The sequence below is a fragment of the Delphinapterus leucas genome, chromosome 1 (assembly GCF_059928025.1).
Source record: "Delphinapterus leucas isolate spDelLeu-1000000601 "Yukka" chromosome 1, BTC_Dleu_Yukka2, whole genome shotgun sequence".
Taxonomy (NCBI): Eukaryota; Metazoa; Chordata; class Mammalia; order Artiodactyla; family Monodontidae; genus Delphinapterus; species Delphinapterus leucas.
This window is the reverse complement of record NC_143129.1, coordinates 73,563,447-73,577,112: the sequence shown is the minus strand read 5'-3', so window position 1 is coordinate 73,577,112 and position 13,666 is coordinate 73,563,447. Positions and strand designations below refer to the sequence as shown.

At 60.9% G+C, this 13,666-nt stretch overlaps 9 non-coding genes across 9 annotated transcripts; 4 read left to right on the top strand and 5 right to left on the bottom strand.

Annotated features, from left to right (window-relative positions):
* The first annotated feature begins 442 nt into the window (after window positions 1-442).
* Window positions 443-525, top strand: TRNAL-CAG (transfer RNA leucine (anticodon CAG)). The gene has a single exon. It is a non-coding gene; the product is annotated as a tRNA-Leu (tRNA).
* A 1,066-nt stretch (window positions 526-1,591) lies between these two features.
* On the top strand, window positions 1,592-1,662 carry TRNAG-GCC (transfer RNA glycine (anticodon GCC)). Its single transcript has one exon. It is a non-coding gene; the product is annotated as a tRNA-Gly (tRNA).
* A 4,147-nt stretch (window positions 1,663-5,809) lies between these two features.
* On the bottom strand, window positions 5,810-5,881 carry TRNAE-CUC (transfer RNA glutamic acid (anticodon CUC)). The gene has a single exon. It is a non-coding gene; the product is annotated as a tRNA-Glu (tRNA).
* A 274-nt stretch (window positions 5,882-6,155) lies between these two features.
* Window positions 6,156-6,227, bottom strand: TRNAG-UCC (transfer RNA glycine (anticodon UCC)). Its single transcript has one exon. It is a non-coding gene; the product is annotated as a tRNA-Gly (tRNA).
* An 835-nt stretch (window positions 6,228-7,062) lies between these two features.
* On the bottom strand, window positions 7,063-7,134 carry TRNAD-GUC (transfer RNA aspartic acid (anticodon GUC)). Its single transcript has one exon. It is a non-coding gene; the product is annotated as a tRNA-Asp (tRNA).
* A 582-nt stretch (window positions 7,135-7,716) lies between these two features.
* On the top strand, window positions 7,717-7,799 carry TRNAL-CAG (transfer RNA leucine (anticodon CAG)). Its single transcript has one exon. It is a non-coding gene; the product is annotated as a tRNA-Leu (tRNA).
* Window positions 7,800-8,861: 1,062 nt separating this feature from the next.
* Window positions 8,862-8,932, top strand: TRNAG-GCC (transfer RNA glycine (anticodon GCC)). The gene has a single exon. It is a non-coding gene; the product is annotated as a tRNA-Gly (tRNA).
* A 4,136-nt stretch (window positions 8,933-13,068) lies between these two features.
* TRNAE-CUC (transfer RNA glutamic acid (anticodon CUC)) lies at window positions 13,069-13,140 on the bottom strand. The gene has a single exon. It is a non-coding gene; the product is annotated as a tRNA-Glu (tRNA).
* Window positions 13,141-13,414: 274 nt separating this feature from the next.
* Window positions 13,415-13,486, bottom strand: TRNAG-UCC (transfer RNA glycine (anticodon UCC)). Its single transcript has one exon. It is a non-coding gene; the product is annotated as a tRNA-Gly (tRNA).
* Window positions 13,487-13,666: the final 180 nt, after the last annotated feature.

Genomic DNA, 13,666 nt, shown 5'->3' with positions numbered 1-13,666 from the left:
AAAGCAGCAGCCCCCGACCCGACAGGGACCCGGACCCAAGTGGCGCTGAAAGCTCCGAGTGCGCGCTGCCTATTGCCTCCGACGCGGGGATCGCGCCGGGAGGAGGGGGCCCGAGACCGAAAGCAAGGCTGCGAGGAGCGGGTGGGCGCGCGCCTGGCCATGGCCGGCGAGGAGAGGCGCCGGTGGGGGCCGGCGGCAGGGGCTGGCAAGACGCGGCCCGGCTCCGTGCGGGGCCAGGGGTGGGCGAGGGCGCCAGCGCGGCGGAGCCAGGCGCGTCGTCTGGCCTTGCTCCCCGTCGGCCGCCGCGCGCCCGCTCCGTCGCGCACCCACACGGCCGCGCGCCTGGCGCGGAGCACCGCGTCCCGCCAAGGGCACCGGGCTTCGCGTCGCGTCGCGTCGGGTCCCAGCCAGCCGAGCGGCCACGCGCACGCCCAGGCCCGCCGTCAGGATGGCCGAGCGGTCTAAGGCGCTGCGTTCAGGTCGCAGTCTCCCCTGGAGGCGTGGGTTCGAATCCCACTCCTGACAAGCCAGCCTTTTGGCCCGCCCTATGGCGGCGCTTTACTGCCTTCCAGTCCGTTCGCGCCTTGCACTCTTGCCGCCTCTCCAAACTGCGGCCCGGACATCCACGCCTCTCAGACGCGGGACCTTCTCAGCCACGGCCGCGGGCCTGGCAGAAACGGCCCGCTAGGAACCCTCCGGCCACGGGCTTTCCGGACAAACGCCCTCCCCGCCAGCTCCTACGCCCCCTCCTACCTGCACCCACACACCAGGAAGCCCTTCAGCCCTTCGCAGCACATCTTTCCTCACCTGCTGGCGGCTGCTGCTGCTGCTGGTCGGCCTGCCTGCCTGCCTTCGCCCCTCCCCCCCACGCCCTCTGCCCCGCTCCACCCCGCCCCCACCGCCACACGCAGAACGGCCGCGCGTGGAAAGCCCTCCACGCCTCGCCCGCCCTCCGACTTCTGCCTGCTGAACAGCGGACTCGTTCTCACAGCCTTTCTTCCACTTCCGCCAGCAGCAGCTCTCCCTCTTTCCAACATCCTGTCCTTCCCGCCAGCCCCAACGGCCCGCCTGCCCATTCCATTCCCTCCACAGCCACAGCGAGGTGGCCGCCGACAGCGTCTTGCCGGCCTGCGGTGCGTGCCCTCGGTGCTTTTTCGCCTTGGGACCCTGGCCGGACCACACCTGCCTGCCTGCCTGCCTGCCTGCCTGCCTGCGTCGGAGCCGGGCGGCGGCTGAGAGGAACGCCGGTGCTCAGCCGCAGCGGCCACGCCTCGCCTGCCCTGACTGGGATTCGGGCGCGGGCCAGGCCGGTTCGCCTCCTGGCTTCCTCTGGCGACACCGACAGTCACGCGGCTCCGTGGACGGCAGAGAAAGCGCAGGACGGGCCGAGCCCGCCTGCGTCCCTCCATCCATCGGTGCTTCCGACCGCCTCGCGCCGTGGGGTCGCCAGAGTGCCCGGAGCCTCTCATTCAGGTGGCCCGTCGGCCTCCTGCTCAAATGGAGCACATGCCCACGGGGCGAGCAGTGACCAGGGTCCGGCGGTTGGCGGCGAGCGCCGCTGGGGCAGCGGCGGGCACCGGCGGCCATCGGTGCATGGGTGGTTCAGTGGTAGAATTCTCGCCTGCCACGCGGGAGGCCCGGGTTCGATTCCCGGCCCGTGCAGACGCAGCGTCCCCTTTTGGTTCCCGCAGCCCCAAAGCGGAGCTGGGTTTCCCAGCTGCCACACTCAAGGCACCGGTCCTGCAACAGCTCGCTCACCACCGCACCTTCCGGCCCCTGTCCTTCCCACGCAGACGCCCCCACCCCACACACGCCCGGGAGCCAGGCCTCCGGGACCTGACACCTCGCGGGCTCAGCCACTCTTTCGCCCAGACCCCTTCCTTGTCCTTGTTCTCTTCCTGACCCCGACCCCGCTTGTGTCCCGCTTGTCACTAGTAAGGAACACCCCACACTGGCACCCGCACAGCCCAACCTCGTCACCTTTCGCCACGTGTCCAAGCTCTCTGCCTCACTCTGCCCCCACTCCGAAAATTATACTATCTTTGCACAACCAGGAGCAAGCAAGTTGCCACCTCTGGGAGCGATACAGCCCATTTTCCTAGAGAGTCCCAGAAGCGCTCGCTTGCACGAAGAGTTCCAAAGAAGTCCACACTATCATCGCAGACTACACTCTAGATTCATGTTTTGACCCTCGACAGAAATACGTTTCCGACACCGGCCCGCTCCTCCACCGCTACTGCCACCAGCACCATCGGCACGACAAACACCACCCCCTCCTCTAAACCTCTGCTCCCACCAACAGCATCAGCCCTCGGGACAGCACCCCCAGCACCACCACCTCAGCCTCCTGCCTACTCCCACAAACACCCCCCTCCCACCTCCTGTCTCGCCACTTTCCCCCCCGCCCCCCGATCCTTTCCAAATCCTGCGTTGTCAAGGATCCTGCCCTTGCCTCTGTCCCGTTGCCCTCTTTTTTTCCCCTTCGTCGTCTTCTCCTTTTCGTAGCAGTATGGTTGGTTTAAACATTGTGTTACTTTCAGGTGTACAGCAAAGTGATTCAGTTATATGTCCTTTTCCAGGTTATTTTCCATTATACGTTATCACGACACATGAATACAGTTCCCTGTGCTGTACGGTAAATCCTTGTTGCTTATGTGCTTTACGTATAGTTATTTCCTCTCTGTTAATCGCAGCTCCGGATTTCCCCCTGCCCTACACTTTCCCCTTGGGTAACAAACAGTGTGTTTTCTATGTCTGTGTGTCTGCTTCTCTTTGGCACATACATTCGTTCGTAGTACGGTTTAGGTTCCACATATCTTTGTGCTTCTCTGCCTGACTTACGTCGCTAAGTGTAATATACTCTACGTCCCTCCTTCTGGGTGCAAATGGCAATATCTCACTCTTTTGTATGGCTGAGTAATATTCCACAGTACATATATACCACGTCTTCCTGTGCCAGCCATCGGTTGATGGGCACTTGGGTTTTGCCCATGTCTTGGCTGTGGCCCGTAGTGCTGCTGTGAACATGGGGGTGCATGCATCTCTTCAAATGACAGTTTCTCTCCTCTGCCGATGTGTACCCACGATGGGGATTGCTGGATCGTATGAGAGCTCATATTTCACCTATTTCTTTAGTGTGTTGTTTTTATTTGTGCATTTAATATTTACTCATTTACTTACTTACTTATAAGAACTACTAGCTGTAATTTTGGAAGAAAAGTTGATTAACAATATTGAGTTAGTTTCAGGTGCACAGCAAAGCGGATACTGTTTTCCATGTCTAATATTGTTTCAGATTGCTTTCCATGATAGCTTACTACAGGATATTGTATATCATTCCCTGTGCTATACTGGAAATCCTTGTTGCTTATGTCTTTTATATGAAGTCCGGTGTATCTGTTCATCGCAGCTCCTAATTTATGTCTGCACCCCTGCCTTTCTCCTCGGGTAACCATCAGTGTGTTTTCTCCGTCTGTGAATCTGTTTCTCTTTTGCACATACATTCTTTTCTATTTTGTTTTAGATTCCACGTATCTTTGTGCTTCTCTGTCAGACTTACTTCACTAAGTGTAATAATCTCTAGGACCGTCCTTATTGTGGCAAATGGCAATATTTCATTCTCTGAAATGGCTGAGTAATACTCCACAGTACATATACACCACATCTTTTTCTGTCAGCCAACTGCTGATGGGCACATGGGTTTTCTTCTGTGTCTTGGCTGTGGCACGTAGCGCAGCTACAAACACGGGGGTGCATGGACCTCTCCAAAAAACAGTTTTTCTCTTTGGCGGATGTGTACCCACGACGGGGATTGCTGGATCATCTGATGGCTCAGTTTCTCCTATTTATTTTGTTCGTTGCTTTTATTCATTTATTTACTTGCTTATTTTTAAGTACTAGTACTTGTGGTTTAGGAAGAAGAGTTGATTAACCACACTGAGTTAGTTTCAGGTGTACAGCAAAGGGGATACTGTTTTCCATGTCTAATATTGTTTCAGATTGATTTCCAGTATAGGTTATTGCAGGAGATTGAATATCATTCCCTGTGTTATTCGGTAAATCCTTGTTGCTTATCTCCTTTATATGAAGTACTGTGTATCGGTTCATCGAGCTCCTAATTTGTCCCTCCACCCCTCCTTTCTCCCTCGGGTAACCATCACTGTGTTTTCCAGGTCTGTGAACCTGTTTCTGTTTCGCACATAGATTCAGTGGTAGTACTTTTGAGATTCCACATATCTTTGTGTTTCTCTGTCGGACATACTTCAGTAAGCGTAATATTCTCTGGGAGCATTCTTGTGGCAGCAAGTGGCAATATTTCATTCTTTCTTATTGATGGCTGAGTGATAGCCCGTAGTACACAGACACCACCTCTTCTTGCACTAGCCACCCGTTGACGGGCACTTGGGTTCTTTCCATGTCTTGGCTAGTGCAAATAGTGCCGCTGTGAACATGGAGGTGCTTGGGCCTTTTTGAACTCTTGTTTCGTCATTTCCAGGTACGTACCCAGGAGTGGGATTGCTGGATCAGACGGGACCTCTCCCTTGGCCTCTTTCAGCCTCAACCCCTCCTCCCCCCACCCCCGCCGCCACACACACCTGAGACTGGATGGTTTCTCCCGGTGAGAGGTGATGTACGCCTCTGGGGCAGTAGAGAGCCCCCACCCCATTCGGACCCCGCCTAGCCCCTGTGGCGCGCTCCGTTTCTGTTGTTCTCTTACCTGCCTCCTACCCACCGTCCCCAGTACCAACCCGTTGCTTGGCCGGACCACCTTGCCGTACAGCACACCAGTGTGGGGCGCTCACCCGCCACCCCACCGCGAAGGGGTCCTCTCCCGCCATCTTCCTCGCCCCACAGCCCACTCACACACCCCGCCCTTCCCCCCAGCCTGCAGGCTCGGACCCCTCTCCTTGCCACCTGCCCCTTGTATCACAGACCCGACCGTCACATGTCCTGCCCGGAAGTCTCACTTCCGCCAGCGCTCCTCAGACCCACTCCTACTCCAGGCCCACCCCACCCCCTGATCTCACCCACCCGCACACCCGTGCCGGGCCAGGGGCCGCCACCACTCCAAGCTTCTGCCGAGCCCCTGCCTGAGTGGCCAGCCGCTCTCCCGGGCCAGGTCCCCGCCAGCCCAACACCTCCCGCTCCTGCCCGCGCTCCAGCCAGACACCCCAGGCCCTTCCTCGCACCTCCCAGCACGCGGCCCAGCGCCGCCCTCTCTCCATGGGCTCGTTCTGCTCCGTTCCCTAACCCGCGTGGGGTGGCCACCGACCGCGGCCACAAACACCTTCATCCCACACTGTCAGCCACCCCCAGGGCACCGGCAAGGGCGTTCAGGAAGCCTGCTGCGGTGTTGCGAAGCACCCGTCTGCCCACCGGTGCTCCTTTCCACAGGGGATCCGGCGATGTCAGAAGGCACCGCGTGTGACAGCGCCGTCGGTGCCGCCGCCGCCGTCGCCGTGGGGGAGAAGCAGTGCTGCTGGAGAGTCCAAACACAGGCGGGGGCGTTTGCTCGTGGCCACAGCCTCGGCGGGGAGAGGCGCTGCCCCGGCCATTCGTGTTTGGGGCTGAGGCAAGCGAGTGGAAACGAAGACACGGGACGTCGAAGGCCTCGAGTGGGCGCGCGCCAGTGCGGCCAAAAGGTTTGGCCGGGCGGGGAGGGGGGTGGAGGTTGCGTGGCAGGGCTTGGGCTGCAGGTGCAGGGCACCGGGCGGCTGTTGTCGGGCAGGGCGCGACGCCGAGGCCGCGGAGCAAGCGTGGCCTAAAAGTGGGTTGTGGACGGTGTGAGGTAGAGAGGAAGAAGAAAGGCTTCCCTGACCGGGAATCGAACCCGGGCCGCGGCGGTGAGAGCGCCGAATCCTAACCACTAGACCACCAGGGAGCGTCAGGCTCTACCGCTGCTCCTGCTCGACCCATAGCAGCCGCTCGGCGCCACCTTGGCGCCAACACCCCGCCTTTCCAAGTCCAGCCACGCGCCGCCCCTGGCAATCCACGCGTCCTCCCGTCCTTCCTGCTTGCAGCACCCTCAGAACACTGCGCGCCTGCTCCTCGCACACACAAGAAGAGCCGCTAGGGCCACCGCGCTCCCTGCTCCCAGCTCTCCCTCACAGGCCCCGGGCCGGCCGCCCGCGGAGCTCGGCAAAAGGTCGGCCTGCTGCGTTGGCCGGGAATCGAACCCGGGTCAACTGCTTGGAAGGCAGCTATGCTCACCACTATACCACCAACGCTGCACAGCCCGGGCCGCCCCCGAGACGCCGGCACCGGGCTCGCCCGAGCGCACTCTCGTCGCCGCTTCCTCCTCCCCCTCCTCCTCCTCCTCCTCCTCCTCCTCCTCCTTCTCTTCCGACTCCTGCTCCCCTTTCTCTCCCTCGTCCTCCTCGTCCTCCTCAGCCGCCGCCGCCGCAGCCGCCGCTTGGAGCAGCCCTGCCCCGACGCCACGCCGGCCGGCAGCTCTGTGACGTCACAGACGCCACCAAGGCCCCCCGGCGCCCCACCCGCGCCAGCCCTACGAAGCTGCCCTAGACCACCCGCCCGATCGCCTCAGGGGGGCGCTCTCGCTGCCTTGCTGCTCCAGGTCCCTCGGCTCCATGCCGCGGCCCGCCCCCGCCCCCGGCGCACGCATCTTCCAGCACCCCGGCTCGCCAAAGCCCTTCTCCACCCGGCGCCTGGCCAGGCCACTTCCCGCACCGACAGGGGACGGCACTCATCCGCCTCGCACCCGTCCCGGCAGCTGTGCACCTGTGCAGCTGTGCATAGCTGCGCAGCTTTGCGTCGCGACGCAAGGAGCCCACGGAGACAGCCACTTTGGGCGGGCCGCAACGTCATCGAGAGCTTGTGGTGTCCAGAGGAGGCCGTCGCTCGGCCGTGGCGACTGAGTGCCCGGCGACGAGGAAGGGCTGGAGGGCTGGAGGGCTGGAGGGGGCCGAGGGTGGGCAGGCTGGGCACGCGCTGGGGCCCTGCGCCTCGCTGGAGGACGGAGGGCACAGGGCGGAGAAGCAGGGTCCTTGGGAGATAGGCGGCGGGACAGAGAGCGGCGCCAGCCACCAAAAGGGGGCGTGTTGCCTCCCCGTCGGGGAATCGAACCCCGGTCTCCCGCGTGACAGGCGGGGATACTCACCACTATACTAACGAGGACGGCGGCCACCGCCCCCGCGCCCGGACGCCCTCGGGCTGCCTGCCGACGCCTCCCCCTGCCCTCCGGCCCCCTGCCCACCTCGGGCGTCCGGCACGTGCCCGACCCGACCCAACGCCACACCAACCGCGTCCTCCAAAGCAGCAGCCCCCGACCCGACAGGGACCCGGACCCAAGTGGCGCTGAAAGCTCCGAGTGCGCGCTGCCTATTGCCTCCGACGCGGGGATCGCGCCGGGAGGAGGGGGCCCGAGACCGAAAGCAAGGCTGCGAGGAGCGGGTGGGCGCGCGCCTGGCCATGGCCGGCGAGGAGAGGCGCCGGTGGGGGCCGGCGGCAGGGGCTGGCAAGACGCGGCCCGGCTCCGTGCGGGGCCAGGGGTGGGCGAGGGCGCCAGCGCGGCGGAGCCAGGCGCGTCGTCTGGCCTTGCTCCCCGTCGGCCGCCGCGCGCCCGCTCCGTCGCGCACCCACACGGCCGCGCGCCTGGCGCGGAGCACCGCGTCCCGCCAAGGGCACCGGGCTTCGCGTCGCGTCGCGTCGCGTCGGGTCCCAGCCAGCCGAGCGGCCACGCGCACGCCCAGGCCCGCCGTCAGGATGGCCGAGCGGTCTAAGGCGCTGCGTTCAGGTCGCAGTCTCCCCTGGAGGCGTGGGTTCGAATCCCACTCCTGACAAGCCAGCCTTTTGGCCCGCCCTATGGCGGCGCTTTACTGCCTTCCAGTCCGTTCGCGCCTTGCACTCTTGCCGCCTCTCCAAACTGCGGCCCGGACATCCACGCCTCTCAGACGCGGGACCTTCTCAGCCACGGCCGCGGGCCTGGCAGAAACGGCCCGCTAGGAACCCTCCGGCCACGGGCTTTCCGGACAAACGCCCTCCCCGCCAGCTCCTACGCCCCCTCCTACCTGCACCCACACACCAGGAAGCCCTTCAGCCCTTCGCAGCACATCTTTCCTCACCTGCTGGCGGCTGCTGCTGCTGCTGGTCGGCCTGCCTGCCTGCCTTCGCCCCTCCCCCCCACGCCCTCTGCCCCGCTCCACCCCGCCCCCACCGCCACACGCAGAACGGCCGCGCGTGGAAAGCCCTCCACGCCTCGCCCGCCCTCCGACTTCTGCCTGCTGAACAGCGGACTCGTTCTCACAGCCTTTCTTCCACTTCCGCCAGCAGCAGCTCTCCCTCTTTCCAACATCCTGTCCTTCCCGCCAGCCCCAACGGCCCGCCTGCCCATTCCATTCCCTCCACAGCCACAGCGAGGTGGCCGCCGACAGCGTCTTGCCGGCCTGCGGTGCGTGCCCTCGGTGCTTTTTCGCCTTGGGACCCTGGCCGGACCACACCTGCCTGCCTGCCTGCCTGCCTGCCTGCGTCGGAGCCGGGCGGCGGCTGAGAGGAACGCCGGTGCTCAGCCGCAGCGGCCACGCCTCGCCTGCCCTGACTGGGATTCGGGCGCGGGCCAGGCCGGTTCGCCTCCTGGCTTCCTCTGGCGACACCGACAGTCACGCGGCTCCGTGGACGGCAGAGAAAGCGCAGGACGGGCCGAGCCCGCCTGCGTCCCTCCATCCGTCGGTGCTTCCGACCGCCTCGCGCCGTGGGGTCGCCAGAGTGCCCGGAGCCTCTCATTCAGGTGGCCCGTCGGCCTCCTGCTCAAATGGAGCACATGCCCACGGGGCGAGCAGTGACCAGGGTCCGGCGGTTGGCGGCGAGCGCCGCTGGGGCAGCGGCGGGCACCGGCGGCCATCGGTGCATGGGTGGTTCAGTGGTAGAATTCTCGCCTGCCACGCGGGAGGCCCGGGTTCGATTCCCGGCCCGTGCAGACGCAGCGTCCCCTTTTGGTTCCCGCAGCCCCAAAGCGGAGCTGGGTTTCCCAGCTGCCACACTCAAGGCACCGGTCCTGCAACAGCTCGCTCACCACCGCACCTTCCGGCCCCTGTCCTTCCCACGCAGACGCCCCCACCCCACACACGCCCGGGAGCCAGGCCTCCGGGACCTGACACCTCGCGGGCTCAGCCACTCTTTCGCCCAGACCCCTTCCTTGTCCTTGTTCTCTTCCTGACCCCGACCCCGCTTGTGTCCCGCTTGTCACTAGTAAGGAACACCCCACACTGGCACCCGCACAGCCCAACCTCGTCACCTTTCGCCACGTGTCCAAGCTCTCTGCCTCACTCTGCCCCCACTCCGAAAATTATACTATCTTTGCACAACCAGGAGCAAGCAAGTTGCCACCTCTGGGAGCGATACAGCCCATTTTCCTAGAGAGTCCCAGAAGCGCTCGCTTGCACGAAGAGTTCCAAAGAAGTCCACACTATCATCGCAGACTACACTCTAGATTCATGTTTTGACCCTCGACAGAAATACGTTTCCGACACCGGCCCGCTCCTCCACCGCTACTGCCACCAGCACCATCGGCACGACAAACACCACCCCCTCCTCTAAACCTCTGCTCCCACCAACAGCATCAGCCCTCGGGACAGCACCCCCAGCACCACCACCTCAGCCTCCTGCCTACTCCCACAAACACCCCCCTCCCACCTCCTGTCTCGCCACTTTCCCCCCCGCCCCCCGATCCTTTCCAAATCCTGCGTTGTCAAGGATCCTGCCCTTGCCTCTGTCCCGTTGCCCTCTTTTTTTCCCCTTCGTCGTCTTCTCCTTTTCGTAGCAGTATGGTTGGTTTAAACATTGTGTTACTTTCAGGTGTACAGCAAAGTGATTCAGTTATATGTCCTTTTCCAGGTTATTTTCCATTATACGTTATCACGACACATGAATACAGTTCCCTGTGCTGTACGGTAAATCCTTGTTGCTTATGTGCTTTACGTATAGTTATTTCCTCTCTGTTAATCGCAGCTCCGGATTTCCCCCTGCCCTACACTTTCCCCTTGGGTAACAAACAGTGTGTTTTCTATGTCTGTGTGTCTGCTTCTCTTTGGCACATACATTCGTTCGTAGTACGGTTTAGGTTCCACATATCTTTGTGCTTCTCTGCCTGACTTACGTCGCTAAGTGTAATATACTCTACGTCCCTCCTTCTGGGTGCAAATGGCAATATCTCACTCTTTTGTATGGCTGAGTAATATTCCACAGTACATATATACCACGTCTTCCTGTGCCAGCCATCGGTTGATGGGCACTTGGGTTTTGCCCATGTCTTGGCTGTGGCCCGTAGTGCTGCTGTGAACATGGGGGTGCATGCATCTCTTCAAATGACAGTTTCTCTCCTCTGCCGATGTGTACCCACGATGGGGATTGCTGGATCGTATGAGAGCTCATATTTCACCTATTTCTTTAGTGTGTTGTTTTTATTTGTGCATTTAATATTTACTCATTTACTTACTTACTTATAAGAACTACTAGCTGTAATTTTGGAAGAAAAGTTGATTAACAATATTGAGTTAGTTTCAGGTGCACAGCAAAGCGGATACTGTTTTCCATGTCTAATATTGTTTCAGATTGCTTTCCATGATAGCTTACTACAGGATATTGTATATCATTCCCTGTGCTATACTGGAAATCCTTGTTGCTTATGTCTTTTATATGAAGTCCGGTGTATCTGTTCATCGCAGCTCCTAATTTATGTCTGCACCCCTGCCTTTCTCCTCGGGTAACCATCAGTGTGTTTTCTCCGTCTGTGAATCTGTTTCTCTTTTGCACATACATTCTTTTCTATTTTGTTTTAGATTCCACGTATCTTTGTGCTTCTCTGTCAGACTTACTTCACTAAGTGTAATAATCTCTAGGACCGTCCTTATTGTGGCAAATGGCAATATTTCATTCTCTGAAATGGCTGAGTAATACTCCACAGTACATATACACCACATCTTTTTCTGTCAGCCAACTGCTGATGGGCACATGGGTTTTCTTCTGTGTCTTGGCTGTGGCACGTAGCGCAGCTACAAACACGGGGGTGCATGGACCTCTCCAAAAAACAGTTTTTCTCTTTGGCGGATGTGTACCCACGACGGGGATTGCTGGATCATCTGATGGCTCAGTTTCTCCTATTTATTTTGTTCGTTGCTTTTATTCATTTATTTACTTGCTTATTTTTAAGTACTAGTACTTGTGGTTTAGGAAGAAGAGTTGATTAACCACACTGAGTTAGTTTCAGGTGTACAGCAAAGGGGATACTGTTTTCCATGTCTAATATTGTTTCAGATTGATTTCCAGTATAGGTTATTGCAGGAGATTGAATATCATTCCCTGTGTTATTCGGTAAATCCTTGTTGCTTATCTCCTTTATATGAAGTACTGTGTATCGGTTCATCGAGCTCCTAATTTGTCCCTCCACCCCTCCTTTCTCCCTCGGGTAACCATCACTGTGTTTTCCAGGTCTGTGAACCTGTTTCTGTTTCGCACATAGATTCAGTGGTAGTACTTTTGAGATTCCACATATCTTTGTGTTTCTCTGTCGGACATACTTCAGTAAGCGTAATATTCTCTGGGAGCATTCTTGTGGCAGCAAGTGGCAATATTTCATTCTTTCTTATTGATGGCTGAGTGATAGCCCGTAGTACACAGACACCACCTCTTCTTGCACTAGCCACCCGTTGACGGGCACTTGGGTTCTTTCCATGTCTTGGCTAGTGCAAATAGTGCCGCTGTGAACATGGAGGTGCTTGGGCCTTTTTGAACTCTTGTTTCGTCATTTCCAGGTACGTACCCAGGAGTGGGATTGCTGGATCAGACGGGACCTCTCCCTTGGCCTCTTTCAGCCTCAACCCCTCCTCCCCCCACCCCCGCCGCCACACACACCTGAGACTGGATGGTTTCTCCCGGTGAGAGGTGATGTACGCCTCTGGGGCAGTAGAGAGCCCCCACCCCATTCGGACCCCGCCTAGCCCCTGTGGCGCGCTCCGTTTCTGTTGTTCTCTTACCTGCCTCCTACCCACCGTCCCCAGTACCAACCCGTTGCTTGGCCGGACCACCTTGCCGTACAGCACACCAGTGTGGGGCGCTCACCCGCCACCCCACCGCGAAGGGGTCCTCTCCCGCCATCTTCCTCGCCCCACAGCCCACTCACACACCCCGCCCTTCCCCCCAGCCTGCAGGCTCGGACCCCTCTCCTTGCCACCTGCCCCTTGTATCACAGACCCGACCGTCACATGTCCTGCCCGGAAGTCTCACTTCCGCCAGCGCTCCTCAGACCCACTCCTACTCCAGGCCCACCCCACCCCCTGATCTCACCCACCCGCACACCCGTGCCGGGCCAGGGGCCGCCACCACTCCAAGCTTCTGCCTGAGTGGCCAGCCGCTCTCCCGGGCCAGGTCCCCGCCAGCCCAACACCTCCCGCTCCTGCCCGCGCTCCAGCCAGACACCCCAGGCCCTTCCTCGCACCTCCCAGCACGCGGCCCAGCGCCGCCCTCTCTCCATGGGCTCGTTCTGCTCCGTTCCCTAACCCGCGTGGGGTGGCCACCGACCGCGGCCACAAACACCTTCATCCCACACTGTCAGCCACCCCCAGGGCACCGGCAAGGGCGTTCAGGAAGCCTGCTGCGGTGTTGCGAAGCACCCGTCTGCCCACCGGTGCTCCTTTCCACAGGGGATCCGGCGATGTCAGAAGGCACCGCGTGTGACAGCGCCGTCGGTGCCGCCGCCGCCGTCGCCGTGGGGGAGAAGCAGTGCTGCTGGAGAGTCCAAACACAGGCGGGGGCGTTTGCTCGTGGCCACAGCCTCGGCGGGGAGAGGCGCTGCCCCGGCCATTCGTGTTTGGGGCTGAGGCAAGCGAGTGGAAACGAAGACACGGGACGTCGAAGGCCTCGAGTGGGCGCGCGCCAGTGCGGCCAAAAGGTTTGGCCGGGCGGGGAGGGGGGTGGAGGTTGCGTGGCAGGGCTTGGGCTGCAGGTGCAGGGCACCGGGCGGCTGTTGTCGGGCAGGGCGCGACGCCGAGGCCGCGGAGCAAGCGTGGCCTAAAAGTGGGTTGTGGACGGTGTGAGGTAGAGAGGAAGAAGAAAGGCTTCCCTGACCGGGAATCGAACCCGGGCCGCGGCGGTGAGAGCGCCGAATCCTAACCACTAGACCACCAGGGAGCGTCAGGCTCTACCGCTGCTCCTGCTCGACCCATAGCAGCCGCTCGGCGCCACCTTGGCGCCAACACCCCGCCTTTCCAAGTCCAGCCACGCGCCGCCCCTGGCAATCCACGCGTCCTCCCGTCCTTCCTGCTTGCAGCACCCTCAGAACACTGCGCGCCTGCTCCTCGCACACACAAGAAGAGCCGCTAGGGCCACCGCGCTCCCTGCTCCCAGCTCTCCCTCACAGGCCCCGGGCCGGCCGCCCGCGGAGCTCGGCAAAAGGTCGGCCTGCTGCGTTGGCCGGGAATCGAACCCGGGTCAACTGCTTGGAAGGCAGCTATGCTCACCACTATACCACCAACGCTGCACAGCCCGGGCCGCCCCCGAGACGCCGGCACCGGGCTCGCCCGAGCGCACTCTCGTCGCCGCTTCCTCCTCCCCCTCCTCCTCCTCCTCCTCCTCCTCCTCCTCCTTCTCTTCCGACTCCTGCTCCCCTTTCTCTCCCTCGTCCTCCTCGTCCTCCTCAGCCGCCGCCGCCGCAGCC